Genomic DNA, 20196 nt, shown 5'->3' on the forward strand with positions numbered 1-20196 from the left:
TGAGAGAAAGGAAGTCTCTCACTCTAGACCAACTTTAGATCAATGCTCGTGAAGTGGAAGCAAATCTGGCCTTTATAAGGAAGTCATGTGTAAATCAAGAACCTACTGAACCCAAAAGAGGGAAAGAAGAGGCATCCTCCTCTAGTCGAGATAGAGAATCATCAAACCCGAAGTGGGACAGTCTGGAAAGACTCATCAACAGTTTATGAAAAAATTTTAGAAAGCTTGAAATTGAGAACAAGAACCTCTCTAGATAGAATTCTCAAGTCAACAACTAGGGCTATAACCTGCAATATAGAAGGCCTCCACTGCAACTATTTCTAAGGGAAAGAAAGGTGTAACTTGATCATATCCCTCATCCTTTATACTTGGAAGATGGTCCCGACGAATAATTGTCAGATACATAGGAGATGCAGGGAAATATGTATTCTGCTTTTGCCAAAGAAGAACATGAGAATATGGCTCACCAAGAGGCCAGTCATGATAGAGAAGCAACAACTGATGAGGAAGATATGGATTATTATTGCAAACAATTTGTAGAGTTCATGCAAGCACAACCCCAACGTAAGTATAATCTAATATCTTCAAAGAAGAGGATGAGAGAACTAGAACACTAAGGGGAAGCTGCTCCCCAAGTGGTTCCTCCAGCACCAGACAAGGGGAAAGGTAAGCTCCATCCTGACCCACCCAAGACAAGAGTCTCTGCAAATAAGGAGAGAAATGGTCCTAAGGGGCACACAGAAAAGGAGGCACTTGTTTTGCTGAAAACTTCCAGCAGGAAGGGAGAAAGAATAGAGCCAGGAGATACAGAAAAGGCCCAACCCACATTCAATCTCTAGAAGGAGCTTGAAAAGGTAAAAATTCTTGTTCCCCTAACTGAGCTCCTAAAATAGCCTAATTACAAAGCTCAGGTCTCTCAATTCATGCATCCAGTCACCTCAACACCAACCCAGGATAGTTTGAACCTCTAAGAGGAGAGGCCCATGGTTGTTTTTGAGCTGCATGTGGAAGATTTGGACCCTTCTACTATGCATTTCTATGTGACTTTGGTGAGCCATGACCTTTTGTTGCATAATTGCATGCTAGATTCTGGGGCCTCACACAACCTCATGTCATTATCAGTAATGGAACAATTGGGTTTGGAGATCACCAAACCATACAAGGACCTATACTCCTTTGAATCCAAGAGAGTCAAGTGCTTAGGCATGATAAAGGATCTAGTGGTAAAGCTAGCTCAGATCCCCATGAAAATTTTGGTAATGGACGTAGTGGTGGATGATATACCTCCTTGTTTTGGCATGCTCTTATCCAAATCTTTGGGTTCCAAGGTGGGTGGCTCTATCAAGCTAAATCAGACTTATGCCACTATTCCGACTTTTAGAGGTGAGAAAAGGAGGTTGTATAGAGAATTCTCAGAAAACTCCCCAGCTCATGGAAAAGAAAGCGACCTATCCTGCCTATTCTTAGAAGAAAACGAGAACCTCTTAGAAGAAGCATCAGTACAGCTGACAAGTCAATTGGAATACCAACACTTAAATGAAAATGAAGTATGGTAATTGTACTTCGACGAAGAAAAATCAAAAGAGGGAAATGGCACTGGAATATTGTTGGTATCTCTGAAGGGAAGCTTGATACCCTTATCATTCAAGCTGGAATTTTAGGCAGCCAACAATATAGCGAAGTATGAAACATTGCCTTGGGGTTACAAACAACAAAAAAGATGAATATTGAATGCCTAGCTGTCTATGGAGACTCTGAGCTCGTCGTAAGGCAAATTAGAAATCAATGCCAAGCCAAACACCCCAGACTAAGGACATATAGAAATGAAGTGTGGGACTTAATCGATAATTTCTTCGTGGCATTTAACATCTAGTTTTTGCCTATGGAAGAAAACAGGATGGCTAGCTCTCTTGCGGTAGCTGCATGCACTTTCAAACCCCCACAGAATCCACTCCTCAAATGATAAAATTCAAACACATGCATTCAATACCTAATAATTTCAAACATTGGCAGGTATTCAAAGATAATGAGTAGGTGAAAATATTCATAGAATTCATTGGGGAGTTCACCCACTCCACCATCAATCAAGAAGAAGAAGAAGCAGAACAAGAAATCACTTTGTGGAAAGACACAGTGGTTGGGAAAACAATTTTTCAACTAAAAGGGAACACCATCCCTCATGGAATTGTTCCACTGGAAAGGATTTTTACTAAAGATGACATAGCCTCGAAACAAATGGCCCCTGAGAAGGATGAGCAAGTAGAATATTGCAACATTGGATTAGAGGAGGAACCCCAGACAATCAGACTGTCCAAAGGAATCCCCTTACAATATAAACAAAGGTATTTACATCTTTTCAAAACTTACAAAGATGTATTTTCTTCGTCTCATGATGATTTGAGATCATTTGATACTAATATAATTTAGCATAAGATTCCTTTGAAGAGTGGGATAAAGCCATGCAAACAAAAACTCAGATAGATAAATCCACTCTTACTCCCCTCCATTGAAAAGGAGGCAAGGAAGTTGTTGCAGGCCAAGATCATAGTACCTTTAAGATACTCTAAGTGGGTAGCTAATTTTGTCCCTGTCCGGAAAAAGAATAAAGAGATAAGGCTATGTGTGGACTTTCAGAATCTAAACAGGGCATCTCTAAAAGATAACTACCCTCTTCCCAAGATGGATAATATATTGCAGAAGGTAGTGGGTGCAGCCAAAATGTCCATGATGGATGGATCTTTTGATATAACCAAGTGGCATTCCACCCTGAGGACCAAAAAAATATTGCGTTCACCACCCCATGGGGAACATTCATGTACGCCCACATGCCATTTGGGTTGATAAATGCAAGGGCCACATTTCAGAGACCTATGGAAATAGCTTTCATACACGAGGAAGACTAATTCGTGGCAGTCTACTTAGACAACATCACAGTCTTTTCTAAGACTGATGAAGAACATATCCTCCAGTTAAAGAGTACCTTCGAGAAGTGTAGGAGGTATGGTCTCTCTCTCAATCCTAAGAAGTCTCAGTTCGCCATGAGTGAGGGGAAGCTGCTTAGACACATAGTAGCGCATGAAGGAGTAATGATTGATCCTGAATGAGTCAAAGCCATCATCCATATTCCCTTGCCAAGAAACAAGAAAGAAGTCCAAGTATTTTTGGGGAGGATAAATTTCTTAAGGCAATTCAAACCAACCTATGCTGAGATATGTTGGGATAGGGTCCCTAAGGTCAATTTTGGGTTAGTTTAACCAATTTTTGAGAAAGATTTTGTAAACGAATGTAAAGTCTCTGTGAAATGTGGAAGAGGAGCCCATAACTAAGTAGGAGTCAAAGGGGCTTTAGTCCCTTTCTTGGGTAAGTGATACGTCAGTTTTGAGACTCACCCATGATCCATGGACCATGGTATTGTATTGAAAAAGCTATATATAGTTGAGTCATAGCAAGTCTAAGTAGAAATAGAAGATATAATATTATTATTATTATGGGCAATTGCTAAGGTAGGAAAGCTTTGTTTTCTGGTAACTTAGGTGAAAGAGGAAGGCACCTGTAGCTGAGTGTGTGGAGACCTTGGCAAGTCTACAGCTGAGTGCGTGGGGCCTTGCAGCTAGGTGCACAGGGTGAAAGAGTTTGTAAATTGAACATTGAACCTAATAGAGACTGATTTTGGGAAGAAATATCTTGCCTATGTTTATTATTCTTATTTGATTCAAGTTATTCATTATGGATTAATGATCTATTTTCTGTGAAACGAAGTATAATCACTGCTCGAATCTATTGAATCTTTAATATCTATGCATGAACTAAGTAATAATATGATTTTGCAAAGATAAAGGTTAAATATTTTATGATTTATGTTTAATCAGGTAGATATGTGCGTAGGCCGATCTAGAGTTACTATTGATTGCACGAAAGTGGACAATCTACTTCTTGTAGGTCTATAAAGTCTGATCACATACGTTCGTGAAGGTCTAGAAGCCATTTTCTTAGAGTTGTATCAGCGAACCATAGGAAGACCAAGATCTGCGTGAAGGAAGATCTGAGCTACAAGGGCTTAAGATCACTTATCACACGATCTTTGGATGCAGAAACCTGGTTCTAGCATCCCCCAATACTGATTCAGGTGAGACTACAGCCTGCACTATGCAGGTTGTTCCTAAAAGGCCAATAGTTAGGGTTTTTTTGGTTGGCACGAACAACTCTAAACTTGGGTCAGGCCCCCTTAAGCTAACAAATGGTTCCATTTCTGGGACTGGGGTCTAAGTAAGAGATGTGTGATAAATGGTTTCCTATGAAAAAAGAGATTGAAAAGTGGATTGATCGAAACATGCACGCGTTCGCGACTCAAGAAAAGAGGAGCCCTAAATTATACAAGAAGAAGTGGTTGCAGGGATTTTTGTACATAGATGAGACCAACGTGTTCTTCTGTTTCTTCCTTGACAAACTACATGAGTGGTTGTGTAAATTGGATAATAGTCAAGGGACATGGAGGCTTGATGACCCTATAGTGTGGACTCCTGAACTGGTGCGACATTTGGAGGCATTACGAAGTAATATCGCACGGTTTGTGGATCATTGGATTGATCACACACTGGGAATATTTGTGACTTATTTCACAATCGATAGAAATATTAGCTATAGCGAAGCGGAATGAGGACTCTTTAAAGGACTGCGAAGTAAGTATTTGAAATCATTAAAGACTTGGATTAAAATGTTGTTATGTGAAAAGAGGGTTATGCAATTACCTTGATGTTTGGGGCTACGTAAAGTGGGAGATTCTTTATAAGAAATGAAGGATCAAGCTTAGAATATAGTCCTCTCATTGAACCCCCTTCAAGTGACGACGAAGGGACAATGCTGACTATGCTGCGAAGTGCAGTTCACTTAATTACATAAGGTATCCTGAGGATACCTCATCCATCCACTCCACCTCCACCTCCACCTCCAACTCATAAACCTACACCTTCACCCCCTCCACCTCTGCTACCACCATTCAACATGGCGAACACAATGAAGAAGTTGATTTTTAGAGGAGTAGGGAGTGAAGATCTTGAACAGTTCTGGTTTGTTGCAGGAGCTATATATATGGCACAATAGATTATGAATTATAACATCAAGAAAGTGCAGCTAGTCACAACTTTATAGGATTGAGCATTAACATGGTACATCAAGTGTTGCATTGATAACCCCACCATGACGTTTGCAGAGACCCAAAAAGCTCTGAAAAGGAGTTCAAAAAGCCTAAGTCAAAGGCATAGTCGGTGACTAAATTTAAAGAAATTTGACAAAAGGTAGATGAGACACCTTGGGATTTCGATCAAAGGTTGAAATTTATGATTAGGCAAGCTAATATGGGGATTATAGATTCCCAGCATCACGATTGGTATATAGCATCTTTATTTCCACACGTAAGAGTGCCTCCTCTTTCACAAAAAAAGATAGCAACACAAGCAGAATATTTGGAAATTGCGATGAGGTTGGATGCCTCGCCCATACAAGATATGAACCTTGGAGTGCAACAGATTCACTCACAACTGGAAAGATTACACTTGGAGTTATAGATTATGAAGAAAGGAAAGGAAACCCAGCCTGAGGTGCGCGCTAAAGTCTGGTGTTTGAAGTGCAAGAGTGATGGACATGATAAGGACCATTTCCCACTTTATAAGAAATATATTATGGGGGTAGGGCCTGTTCCCCTGAAACCAGACAATAATGTTGGGTCAAGCGCGGGAGCTGTGTTGTGGTGTGCTATCTATTAGGTTACAGGACAACATGCGATTGATGATTTCCATCTACTACAGAAGTTTGTACAGAACCCTCAACAGTTGTTTTGCATTTTTGTAAATTTGTGGGTCCTGATGAAAACCATTGTAGGAGTTATGACCTGATGATGGATAGAACCCCTACCTACTGAATACAGGCAGAGAATCAGCCTCAATATCAAGGTGCAAGAGCAGTGCGTGAAGGATTCCAAGGCCAAGGATGATGAAGAGGGCGCGGAACTAGTCGAGGATGTAGGCAGGTAATCTTCTATAACTCTGGCGAAGCAGGGCACTTCACACAAGATTGTACAAATCCCAATCATTTGTCATGTTAGTATTGTCAATAGTTTGACCATGTGTTAGAGGAATGTCCAGTCCTTATGGAAAATATGTAAGAAAAGAAGGTGCAATCCCAGCAACCTACACATAACATTCAAATGATGAGGGCTGAGGCCCGTGAAGAGGATCAGAGCATAAATATAGTGACAAAAGTGGTATGACGACTGGCACAGATAAAGGTAAGCAACTTGAGGATGACGGGTGGGTGCACAAGGCTGCTAAGAAGGAAATAGAATTTGATCTTAATTGTGCTAAATAGACCTTCATGGAAGCAAAGAAGAACTTCGCCGAGGCCTCCACCTTAGGAATCCAAGAGAAAATTCTAGAGACTAGTGTGACACAAGAGGTCGATCCATCGGTACTCGCTACCTTTTTGAAGACCTGTATGAAGTTACTGCATGATAAGAAAGTGGTATAAGGGTTGCAAGAGTTAATTGACAAGTGCAAAAATAAAGAAAAGACTCTTGCTGAACAATGCACTGTGAGGAAAACTGGTAAGCATAAGAAGCACACGGGGCACGAAATGAGGCTGACTGCGTAGATAGGAAAATATGAACTGGGCCAAGTAATCATGGATTTAGGGTTTGATGCAAACATAATACCTAAACAAGCATGGGAAAGGATGGGGAGACCTGTGCTATAGTGGTCTCCTATTCAGCTGCACATGGAAAATCAACAGAAGATTATTCTGATGGGGAACTTATATGGTGTAACAGTGGACATTGAGGGCACCAGTGTGTTGGCTGACTTTGAGGTCATTGAAATAGTGGATGACAGTAACCTATACCCCATACTACTAGGAATTGATTCAGATTTTGATATGGATGTAGTAATCAACTTGAAGAAACGAAAGATGATGTTTGAGCAAAAATCACTCAAGGTTGTAGCGCCACTAAACCCTGCAGAAGGAGCGCGATATAATGAACCTTTTCGTGACTTTGTGGAAAGTGATGATGAACTAGATCAAATATACAAGATCACAAAGCAAGATGAATATTAGATCAATCCTACTGCTGATGGACAAATTTCATGGGACAGCGATAGCTCCTACACCTCAGATTCAGATGAAGAGCTGGAACATTGGCAGAATCAATTGCATGAAGTATCTATGTTACGTTACAATATGATGACCAAATCACTGCGGTGTGTCTCGAATGAGGTAAGGAAGCTTCCACATTATGATGGTTTGACTGATGTGGATATATTTCTAGATGAATTTGAAAGGGAAGTACCGGAAGAACATCTCTTCTAGGCACTGGAGCTGGTGCTACGCTCTACGCCTGCTCGTTAGTGGGGTACGCACAAGGAGAGCTTCAATGGATGGAAGGAATACATAAGGACGATGAAATTAAGGTTTGGATATGCTAATACCCAGATGAAATGAAAATACAGTGGGAAGGATGATCCACATGATCATTTGGCACGATGGACTAAGGCCCAGGGAACAAAACCACAACCAGAATGGGTGCACATATTTTGTCATACCTTAGATACAATTCTAATGAATTGGTATTTGGAGATGGATCTTCACCATGGGACAACTAAATGGGACATCGTAAGGGAGTGTTTCTTATTAAATTTCAACTTTGAGGATGGGTTTGAGTGCATAAATGAAGTGCTCCAGTAGATAAAAGTAGCTATATTCAGAACACCTAAGGAAACAATAGAATGGGTTCAGCTAGACTGGAGTACACAGTCGTACCATGCACTGGAGTGTTACAATGTGACTACTGAAGAAGAAGAAGACCCATAAAATATTAACATTCTAGAGACAGAAGGATAATGCGAAGTCAAAGGACCAAAAGCTGCGAACCTATATCTATCAGAACCTTTGAAAACTAGACAAGTAAACATTGGCTTTGAAGCAGAACCTAAGTTCGTGAAGAAATGATACTATTGGGATGAAGATACAATTGATAAGGTGGCCGAACTTTTGTGTGAGTACAAGGATCTATTCCCAACAAAGTTTTCAAATTTGAAGGGGATCATTGGAGATTTAGGTGTTATGAAGATTACGTTGAAACCAAATGCAAAGCCTATTAAGAAAAAACCTTATCGGCTAAATCCAAAGTATAAAGAAAAGGTGTGCCAAGAGCTTGATAAGATGTTGGATGTTGATATTATTGAACCTATAGAGGAATTTGATTGGGTAAGCCCAATGGTGGTCTAAGAGAAGAAAAAGAAAGGCAAAATACGAATATGTGTAGATCTAAGAAAGTTGAATGATGCATGCATGCACAATCTGTTTCCAACACCATTTACCGATGAAGTATTATAGAATGTTAGCGAACAGGAGGCTTATTCATTTACTGATGCCTTTCAGGATACCATGAAATAAATATCATGCCAGAGGATCAAAGCAAGACAAACTTCACGACGAAGTGGGGTTGCTTTAAATATACAGTAATTCCATTTGAGTTGAAGAACGCGCCTGCAATCTTCTCCCGGGTAGTGATCACGATGTTCAAAGAGTTTATTCATAAATTTTTGGAAGTCTATTTTGATTATTGGATTGTGTTTGGGTTGGTGAAGTGCCATGATGTGAGATTGCGCCTTATGCTAGATACATGTCAAAGGTATCAGATCATGCTAAAATTGAAGAAGTGCATATTATGTGTGCCCTTTGGAATTTTGCTTGGCCATGTTGTATGTAAGCAGGGATTGATGGTGGACCCTGTTAAGATTTTCGTGATTGTGAATTTGGAAGCTCCTAGGAATGTAAAACAAATGCGCGTGACATTAGGGTACACTGGGTATTATAGAAAATTTGTCAAGGCACATGCTCAGATAACCGTGTTGATGGAAAAATTATTGAAGAAAGATGTGATGTTTTGCTGGGATGAAGACTTTTAGCGCAGCCTCGATGTCTTAAAGGAAAACATGGCAACTGCACCTATTTTGGTGTTTCCAGATTGGAAGAAATAATTCCATGTACATGCAGATGCCTCTTGAATTGCGCTAGGTGTGGTATTAACACAGGAAGGTGAAGGAGAAATTGATCATTCGATAACCTTCACGAGCATAAATTTATCCAAGACCAAGAAGAATTATTCCACTACAAAGCGCAAAGGGTTGGTGATGGTCTACGCACTGCAAAAGTTTCAACATTATTTGTTGGGTGGACACTTTAAAATGTATAAAAACCACTCCATGCTGAAGTACCTAGTCAATAAACCCATGTTGGGGAATATTTGCCGATGGTTACTGTTGTTCCAAGAATATGAATTTGAAGTAATTGTGAAGCTTGGAAGGTTGAATGTATGATTTGACCATCTGTCAAGGATTGAAACTGGTGAAGAACCAAATAGTTTGGAGGAAGGACTGCCGGATGCACAACTCTTTGCAGTACGCGCCACGGATGACCATTTTTTGATATCATTTAGTTCTTAACCATAGGTACAACTTCGGAAGGCTATTCTACTCAGAGAAAGAAGGAATTAGTAGTTTTCTCTGTGGATTTTTCAGTGATTGTGGTTCACTTGTATAAGATGGGAACAAATGAAATACTACAAAGGTATGTTCCCAAGTTTGAATGTGCTAGTATCCTCACTGAAGCACATGGAGGAGTGGCAGGTGGACACTACGTAGGAAAAGCGACTGCATAGAAGATTTTGTGTGCTAGGTTATGGTGGCTGACATTACATGAGGATTCTAAGACATATTGCAAGGCGTGCGATAATTGCCAATGGATGGGAGAGCCTTCACGAAGAGATGAATTGACTTTAAATCCTCAGGTTTCATTGCAGGTATTTGATAAGTGAGCCATTGATTTCATATTTCCAATACAACAACTAGGAAAAAAGATGGGCGTGCGGTATATCATTACTGCAACAAAGTATTTAACCAGATGGGGTGAAGTGCAACCAGTGAAGGATTGCACATCTGCCACCACTATTAAGTTTTTGTTTGAATATGTCTTAACACAATTTGGATTCCCTAAAATGTTGATGAGTGATAAGGGTACACATTTCTTGAATGAAACAATTAGCATTATGCTTGAGTAATTCCATGTGTATCATCAAATGAGTGTGCCCAGACACTGGTCTTGTAAGCAATCTGAGGCTGTCTCTAGGAACGACAACATGTTACATTGGTTAAATGATTGAAGTGAGTTTTTTTACAAGTTATTTATAGAGTCACAAGCATTATGCATCCTTATAACAACTTTGAAAAGTTATCTTCATCATTGAGCTACTTGAATTTGGTTACTAGTTCACAAATCTAGAATTTTTGGAAGTCCCTTGTAGCAAAATAGTAGTAAGTTTATGCTATTTTTTAGAATGTGTTAATGAACTTCATTTGAGTTGATTCCACTTGTATTGGGTCATAAAAAAATTCAAGTTAATAAGAAGACAACAAAATGAAAGAATGCATTCACCATCAAAATAAAATCACTGTGATTTTTCTATGCAAAAATAGTTTTGGAAAAATGAGTGAAAATGGAATGGACGTGTCAAGGGAGAGGGTGTGAATGCAAAGGATTTACAAGCCAACAGAATTCACTTGCAAAGAGGAAAGTTATGTTTTTGTGCTTGAAGGAATGCTAAACAATCACGAAAAATAGCAACTACATTTTTGTGCTTGTCCCTACAAAGCCTACAAACGAGCTTCTTTAGAGAAATGGTTGAGGAATGTACAAGAGAGAGGCCACTAGGGCCATGAATGAGGCACAATTAAGTCACTATGTTTCTCAGAGGATGAGCAACACTTTCAATAGGGGGGTATGATGGGCCTCTAAATTAGACATAAATTAAGACCCATCTAACCATCCTTCAGCCCATTAAACCTCTTTTTTTGCATTAGAGGACATGTTTTTAACTTAATATGTTCATTAGGAAGGTTTAGAGATAATTGCATATTTTTGCCTAATATTATTTATTTTTGTAGAACATTGTGAGAATATTAGGCAGATTATGAAGATTTGGAGGAGGAGATAATATAAGGACTTTCTCCCTACTATAGGATGGATCAAGATTGGATGATAAATGAACAAAATATCATGAAATTATTAACAAATTATGGAGCTCCACTAGTTGAGAAAATCTAGGGACGCATTTGTTGTCATTAAATGCAGATTCCTAGTGTTGGGAACCAGATCCGTTATTTGAGGGATTTTGGAGGGGAAATCTTCCTCCTTTCAAGGAGAATGCTTCCTCATCACTTTATATAAGTACCAATTCGAATTGGCCTATAGGGGCATGTATTGATTAGGTTTCTTGTGGAGAAAACTTGTTGTTTAGCCATTCTATATATATATATATATATATATATATATATATATATATATATATATATAATTTTAGATTTTGAATAATGAACCTGATAATTTCATAAAATTAAAAAATATAAGTTTTTTTTCTTTATTTCTATAAAATTTAAAAAAAAAAGCCATTTAAATTGTTAGAAAAATATAAATACAATTAATTTAGATTTAAAATCCAACTTCATTCTTTTCTTTCTATTATCTGTTCATAATCGAAATGTCATCTTTACCATTTTCATTTACAACCCAAATCTATTGGTGAAACATGGATGAAAATCTTATAAATTTGATTTGAACTTATATGCCAGAAGCACAAATTGAATGTCATCCTTGTTAGTTTTAGTCTTTTCTGCCTATCACCAGTGATCAAATATGATTTTACCAAGTCTATCAAGAGTCCCAAGGTCAAATTTTTATCATGTCACTAGGTTTTTAGAGTAAAATTTGGTCACTGGCTAGTTGGTCTAGGAAGATCTTGATTCTTTTGAAACAATCACACATGATGGTCGCCTACCTCACTCAGATGAAGGATTCATAATAAAAACGTTTTTTTCATTATATCATTCATCATCATTAACATTCCATTCAGTCTCATGTCTTCATTAAGTGTAAATCCAACATTAAATGAGTTGTAACAAGCATATCTTTGGCATAAGTTTGATGAATTTTCATAAGTTCTTCATGGTTTAAATCTTAAAGGTTCCATAAGAAGAAGTCACACTGTTAAAAAAGGTAAAAAGCAACTCAGGTTTCAGCTCTCCAAAGTGGCTCAGTTGTAAAGGTGAAAAATCAGGTTTTGAAAAGGTATGTGGGGCCCATTTCTATTCAAAAAGGAATCATACTTTCCTATAAAAACCCAAAAGGTTCCAATCTCATTTCGTTTTCCTTCTATTCTCCTTTATTCGTCGAGCTCTCCCCTCCATTAGCAAAAAAACACGGGTTTCTAAGAAATTTGGTAAAAAATCGCTGGCGTTGTGCTTCCAGAGACCGTACTGCACTTCTAAGGCTAGCGTTTCGCTTCCAGACACTACACTGCGCATCCAGAGACTGTGCTGCGCTTATGCCAGAGCATCCTCAAACTCTTCAAAACTCACCCAAATTTTATTTTGAAGCTTTCAAACTTATTTCTTGCTATCCTAAGCTTGTTCCCAAGTAAGTATAACACTGTGCTTACCTTTTTCCTTTAGCAAGATGAATTCAAATGTAAGTTCTCTTCATCTAGGATTTTAGGTGAAATTTTCATGTTGCAAGCTAGGGTAACTGATGGTTTTTCTAGTTTTGATATTCTAAACATGTAAATATTCCACCTCACACCTCTGTACATGTTTAAAATACACTTTGATTCACTAAACAACCTATAAATCATCAAATTGCCTCACCTTTAACTAAACCCTAGCTCATACCAAGCAGTTTGAGAAGATTTCCTAGAAGCTCTATTTTACAATTTCTCATAAGCATTATTTTCACTCATTCCACTTCATTTAAGATTAATAAGTTGCTTGCAGTCCCTATTCATCTCCTAAAAATTTCCCTACCATCATTTCCATTCCTCAAACCCCTCATTTCATCTTTTCACTCATTCCTCACTGTTTTTTCCATTTTCCTATTCATAGGGTTTCTACCATCATGGGTGGGAGATTCTTCACCAGAGAGAAAAAAACACCATAAAGGAGGAAAAATCCTCAAATATGAGCCTACCAACTGCAATGAAATCAACTCACTACCCTTCACCAAGCAGTGCTTTGAAGGTGTAAATTGTCTAGAGTTTTGCAAAAGGGTATGTGAAGTAGGTTTTCATGAACATTTGAAAAGGATTTGGAAGATAAGATGAAGGATGAATTTGGCTTATTCAAGAAGTTGTGCGGATATTCTATCCATTCCATTCAAGATCAGGTAGTTTAGTTTTCCGCCCAAATATTAGCAGGGAAGATTATGAGGAAATTCTGCATGGACGAAGTTTTGGCACTAGTCATGTCATTGGCTTCTTAGTGCGCGAAGGGAGTACAATATAATTGGGCACAATAATTGTGTAAGGAGTTCCTTGCAAACTATCGTGAAGCACAGGAGGATAGTAAGCCCTTCCATTATGGATGGCTTTTGTTGCTCATTGTCATAGTAGCATGGTGATTACCGAAAGACAATTAGTTTCCTTTGCAGACAGAAGATTTATGGGAGGCAATGAAGTTCGCTTCGCTGTGGTCCACAAAGGATTTAGAGAGGATCAAAGAATCAAATATTTTCTGGATATTAATGGAAATGAATCTTCGCACAATGATCATTTAACGAACAAGGTTGTCTCCAGACTTGATTGAGCAGTTGAGGGCCTTCATAGAGTTCAAGGCCGATTTCCATAATTTCTTAATCAAGGCGAGGGACCCTAAACATATATGGCACAAGCTTCCATGCTTATTCTCAGAGACAGATGTGCCAAATATTATGGGTAGTTGGATGGTGGAGTGGTAAAAACCCACAAACATTGGTGCAGGCACCAGTAAGGGTGCATAAATCTTTGTTGCGCAGATGACAACTGCATAGAAGTGAAAAGAAGTAGCACAAAAATCCATGCGAGATTTGGTTGAGCAAAAAAAGAAAGAAGTTGTTGCTAAGGCAGCTATAGAAAAGGAGTGCATTGCGAAAGAGTGTGTTGAAGCAGAGCGCACTGGCACAGAGGAAGTCGAAGCTTCAGATTCCCAACATTCTAAGGAGCAAGAACTATCGGGATAGGGCGAAGATGGTGGAGAGAATGATGTGCCTAGCAGTAGAAGTCCCGACAACAGAAAGCTACTAGAGGATTTACAACAGCGCGCAGTATAAAGTTATGTTGATGTAGTAGCATTGCAAGTTGAGTTTAGTGACCTCCGCAACAATATCGAGGTGACAATAGAGTGACTCAAGGGCGAGTCACCATATTTTTGTTGGGGGCCCATTCGGATAGGGTCCCTAGGGTCAATTTTGGATTAGTTTAACCAATTTTTGAGAATGATTTTGTAAAAGAATGTAAATTCTCCTCGAAATGTGGAAGCGGAGTGCGCAACTAAGTATAAGTCAAAGGGGATTTAGTCACTTGTTCGGGTAAGTGATAGGTCAGTTTTGAGACTCACCCATGGTCCGCAGACCATGGTATTGTATTCAAAAAGCTATATATAGTTGAGTCATAGCGAATCTAAGTAGCAATAGAAGATAGAAGATTATTTTTGTGGGAAAGTTCTAAGGAAAGAAAGCTTTGTTTCATGTACTTAGGTGAAAAGGGAAGGCTCCTGCAGCTGAGTGCATGGAGACCTTGACAGGTACGCAACTGAGTGCGTGGGCCCCTATAGCTTGGTGCGCAGGGTGAAAGAGTTTGTAAATTGAACGTGGAACCTAATAAAGGTTGATTTTGGGAACAAATATCTTACCTCTGTGTGTTATTCTTATTATGTTCAAGTTATGCATTATGGCTTAATGGTCTGTTTTATGTGAAATGAAGTATAATTTCTGCGTGAATCTATTGAATCTTTAATATCTATGCATGAACTAAGTAATAATATGATTTCACGAAGATAAAGGTTAAATCTGTTATGATTTTTGTTGAATTGGGTAGATCTATGCGCAGATAGATCTAGGGTTACTATTGATTGCGTGAAAGTGGAGAGTCTGCTTCTTTTAGGTCTATAAAATCTGATCACATACCTTCATGAAGGTCTAGAAGTCGTTTTCTTAGAGTTGTAGTAGTGGACCATAGGAATACCTAGATCTGTGCAAAGGCAGATCTCAGCTACAAGGGCTTAAGATCACTTATCACACGGTCGCTGGATGCAAAAACCTGGTTCTAGCACCCCCCAATACTGATTTAGGTGAGACTGCAACCTACGCCATGCAAGTTGTTTCCAAAAGGGCCAGCAGTTAGGGTTTTTTTGGTTGGCACGAATAACTCGAAACCTAGGTCAAGCCCCCTTAAGCCAACAATATAGTCAAAGGTATTACATATATACTTAAGAAGGAGAATGAAGTCAAGTGGAGCTTTGTCCCCCATGATTCTTTCACTAGAATCAAAGAAGCTTTGGCTGAGGCCCCAGTGCTATTGAGCCCTAACTATTCAATTCCTTTCTTCATCTTTTCTTTCACTTCTCCACATACTATTGTTGTTGTGATGTTGTAGAAAAATAAAGAATGTTATGATCATCCCATCGATTTGTTCATCCATATCCTAAGGGATGTTGAGCTAAAGTATAATATATTGGAAAAACATGCCTATCCACTGGTAAAGGCTCTAAAGGCATTTCATATGTATGTGCTGCAATCGGGAATCACAATGTTCATCCCAACGACTATAGTCAAGGACATCTTGGTACAGGGAGACAAAGAAGGAAAGAGGGGCAGGTGGATAGCTAAAATACAATAATATGATCAAGAAATAAAGCCTACCAATCTCATCAAAGGCTATGGGTTGGCCAATATTTAATCTAAATCCAACTGCCAAGCTCTAGGGATAAGCCTTATCTCAGAGGAGGGTAGACCAGAGGATCACCATAGCGGAATTAAAACGACTGAGCAGAAGATCTATGCCAAATATGAGGGATCACCCAGGTATAAGAACATTGTTCATTACCTCTTATTCCTAAGATTCCCATTGGGACTAGATAGATCTAAATATCAAAGTCTAAGATTGTAGGCACATAAATACATTATATCCAATGGATTTCTCTACTGGAAGGACCCAGTGGGGGTATTACTGTTATGTTTGGTTGAGGGAGAAACCCATGAAGTGATTGAGGATTTCCATGGGGGAGTCCATGGAGGACACTACAGTTGGAAGACAACATCAAATAAAATCCTCAAGGCAGGGTTCTACTAAACCACGATGTTTGGAGATGTTTGTTCTCAGGTCAGGTCATGCGATAAATGCCAATTGTTTGTTGAAAGGTAGAATTTTTCTCCTCTCCCCTGATTCTTGTGCACATAGAGGAGCCTTTTAGATAGTGGGGATTGGACTTCATTGGAGAAATAAACCCACCATCTAGTGGCCACCACAAATTAATTTTAACTGCCATTGGCTATTTCACCAACTGGGTAGAGGCTATCCCAGCTAGAAATGCTACTAACTCAGTGGTGATAAAATTCATGGAGGAGAACATGTTATCCCGCTTTGGGTGTTCTTTTAAAATTATCACTAATAATGCATAGGTATTCAAATCTTCCAAGTTCACCAACTACTTCCATAAATTCAATATCATTATTGGACACTCTACTACATGCTACCCTCAAGGGAATGGCTTGGCTGAGTCTTCAAATAAAACTATGGTGAGGGTGCTAAAGAAGACCATCACTGAAAATCAAAGGAACTTGGACTCCAAACTAAATTTTTCTCTGTGGGCTAACTGAGAAATGCCTAAACAATCCATTGGGAAATCACCTTTTGAGCTAGTATATGGCAAGGTTGTTGTCTTCCTGATCCAATTATCAATGCTAGTAGCTAACTTACTATAAGAAGCCGAGGAAGAGTCAAGTGCCTTGACTAGAAGGATAAGTCAGATGGTGGAGCTTCACGAAAACAGAGAGCGGGTGGGGACCAAATTGTCAAACTACCAACAAATGATGAAATCTCTATTTGACAAGAAGGCTAAGGACAAACCTCTTCAGCAAGGAGATTTAGTTCTCAGGTGGGATGTCCAACGAGAAGACAAAGGAAAACATGGGAAATTTGATTCTCTATCATTCGACCCCTTCAAGATTGCAGAAGAGAGGGGAAATAACACTTACATGCTTGGAATATTGGATGGTGAACTGTTGGAACTGCCTGTAAATGGTTAGTTCCTAAAATTTTATTTTTAGAATTAGAGATATCTCTCTTTCACATTGTAAATATCTGGTGTGTGTGTTGAAATTGTTATTTGAATTTTTCAATTTATTATAAAAAAGTCCTTTTTCAGAGAATTATATTTTTTTTAAGAATGACTCCATGCCCAATGGAAGGAAAAGCTACTAGTATGTAGGTACTCATCACCTTGTTAGCAAGGCACTTTCCCCAGTTGGAGCCAATGTTGTCACTCACTGCATTTTGGGTTTCAATTGGTGAAGGTTTCCCATGAGAAATGAAGTTTGGAGTAACTTTCCCAGGCCACAGAGGATCTCAAAGCTAAATCAAACCTTCTCCATTTCCTAGTTCTCGGAAAGAGATTTCCAGCAGTATATAGAAGTCCAATATTGGACTTCTGGATTAGAAGTTAGAGCATGTTGAAGTTACCCATGGAAAGCCCAACAATCAAAGAAAAAAAGCACCACAGGACTAAGGAAAATTGCAATATCATGGACTTGGGAGCCAATCGCAATTGAAAATTAACTATCAGTGGGGTCCTAGGGAATGCACTTATCACTATCAGTGGTTCACAATGTTGAGCGCTTATATTGTAGTCACACAGTCCCGCGACCCCACAACATCGCGATATCAGTGATCGATGGATTGGCGAGGTTTTGACTTAATAGACCTCGCAGGTTGTGATCGTGCGATATGGTGTGACATCGTCGGGGAGGGCCGAAATTCATTTACAAAGGAAAAACATGGTAAAACCAAGGCAGGGCCACCCCTTCTCTCTCCTCCAAGTGGCATCGACGCACCGACATATGGGCAAAGTCCCAAATATCGACGATCTGTGGGGTTTTCCTTCTAAGATCGTGTGGGGGCCGATTTTGCGATACAATGTAAAGGTTTCGGGAAAGGCTAAAATTCATTTACAAAGGAAAAGCATGGTAAAACAAAGGTCGGGTTGCCCCCTTCTCTCTCCTCCACATGGCGGTACAACATATCGGCGATGGGAAATCCTACATCCCACAATCCCACGTTATTGGCGATTGCAGGAACAGAGGGGCTACCTCCCCAAAAACCTTGTGGGGTTGCGATTTTGCATTTTAGTATAAGATCACTAGGGAAGGCCAAAATGATTTAATAAAGAAAACCCATGCAAAAACAGGGTCGGGCATGCCATTTTCTCTCTCTTCCTACGGACCATGTGGAGCAATATGATTGGTCCTGATGGCTAACATGGTAGTTGACATCATCAATGACGTGGTTGTACAAAGGACATGTGTCAAGCAGTTTCGACATTTTCAGGGGATCTATAGGCGCATTTACTGGTGACACGTGTCACCACTCATAGGATGACATGTGGCAACAATGATGTCATCCCACATATCGATGATTGCAGGTGCGTAAGGGAGAAACTTAAGGAAAAGTGCATTCAACATCGGGATGTGGGATTCCAAGAAACAAAGAAAAAGGCCCTCGGATGTGATGTTTCATATATATTTGATAAATATTTCACATCCAAATTTCATCTGATGTGGTAAAAAGGCGTCATTGAGGGTGATTCAAGTTATAAAAGGGAAAGGCCTCTGCACAGTTGTTGATAGCCTTAGCACCCAAAGGGCTAAACCCTTGGTTCCAACCCCCGGTCATATGAGGAAAGTCACACAAGGGGCTATAATAAAGGGGGCCTAAGGGGGAAATCAAAAAGTGTTTGTTTCGCCTATTTTAGAGGTAAAAAGGTCATGTTGAGAGACTTTGTTGTTAGACTACATCAAGGAACCGATAGTATATGACAGAGGTTTAAAGGGCGTGATGGGTCGACAACTATGGTTTTAAGAAGAACAGGTGGTGCATTCAAAGCACAGGATGAGCTGATCCAAAAGAAGTTCACTATGACTCAGGCTCGGGAGCCAACGCCGAATGAAATAAAGGAAAAAAGGATAGAGGTTGGTGAAGTAGTGTAGGAAGCCATGCCTTAAGTAGAACAACTCTTATAGCATAGATGATCATAGGATGGGCAAGGAGATCTTTGTATATTTTTCATCTTATGGTTATTTATTTGCTGTAATGTAACATGCCTCCTTTCCTAAGGCATTTAATTATGTAATATTTTGCGCCACATAACCATTTATGACTGAGAAAACTAGTTGACCCAACAACTGAGCCTATACTAGAGATATTTTTCTGTAATGAATGTTCTTGCTCCCCTCTCCAGATAAATAAGGGAAAGAAAGACTTCTAAAAGGTTCATAAATTCTATAGAAAACACTACATGCTATTTTCAGACTGTATCTCTTTGTAACACAAATTTTTTAGAATATCAATGGAATGGTAGTGATTCCCTCTTCAAGAATTAAATTATGTGTTCCCTCTGTTGAAACCCATTTTGTGTTCATATTTCTTCTCTGTATTCATGCAATTATGGTTGCCAAAAATATTTCAAGCTTCCTCATAGATTTATTTGTATTGATATGTGAATGCAAGTGCCTACAATTATATCACATTTTCACTTGTCTCATTATTTTTGATGCATATACCTGTGTGGACTATTGAAATCATATATTTAAATCTACAACGCGTGAATCATAGCATTCAACCCCTCTTTCATCCATTATTTCTGCTTGTAACTCAAATAAGTATAGAAATCCTTAATGCCTCAAGATCTATGTGTTAAGTGTAGAAGTCTTGAACCCTTATGCCCTATGTGATGAGTTTCTCCTTCTCTTTGTCCTCTCTCATCTACTCTTCAAAATATTATTAAGCTGTAAGCCCTTAGACTACTCGGCCTCCATTATTTTTATGCATATTTTTTAGATCTGAACTTGTGAAGAAGTACCAGAAATTCATGCCTTATTTCTTTGGATAAATGAACCAAACCATTTCCTATATATATGTGTGTGTGTGTGTATCTATAGAACATAAGTGATGTCTCGAGTTTCTTGCAAATCATTTGAGACACACCAATCTAGATGTGCCCAGACACTTGTCTTGTAAGCAATCTGAGGCTGTCTCTAGGAGTGACAACATGTTACATTGGTTAAATGATT

The sequence above is a fragment of the Pinus tabuliformis genome, chromosome 9, assembly GCF_031772625.1.
Source record: "Pinus tabuliformis cultivar Carrire ecotype Pingquan chromosome 9, CPIR1, whole genome shotgun sequence".
Classification (NCBI taxonomy): Eukaryota; Viridiplantae; Streptophyta; class Pinopsida; order Pinales; family Pinaceae; genus Pinus; species Pinus tabuliformis.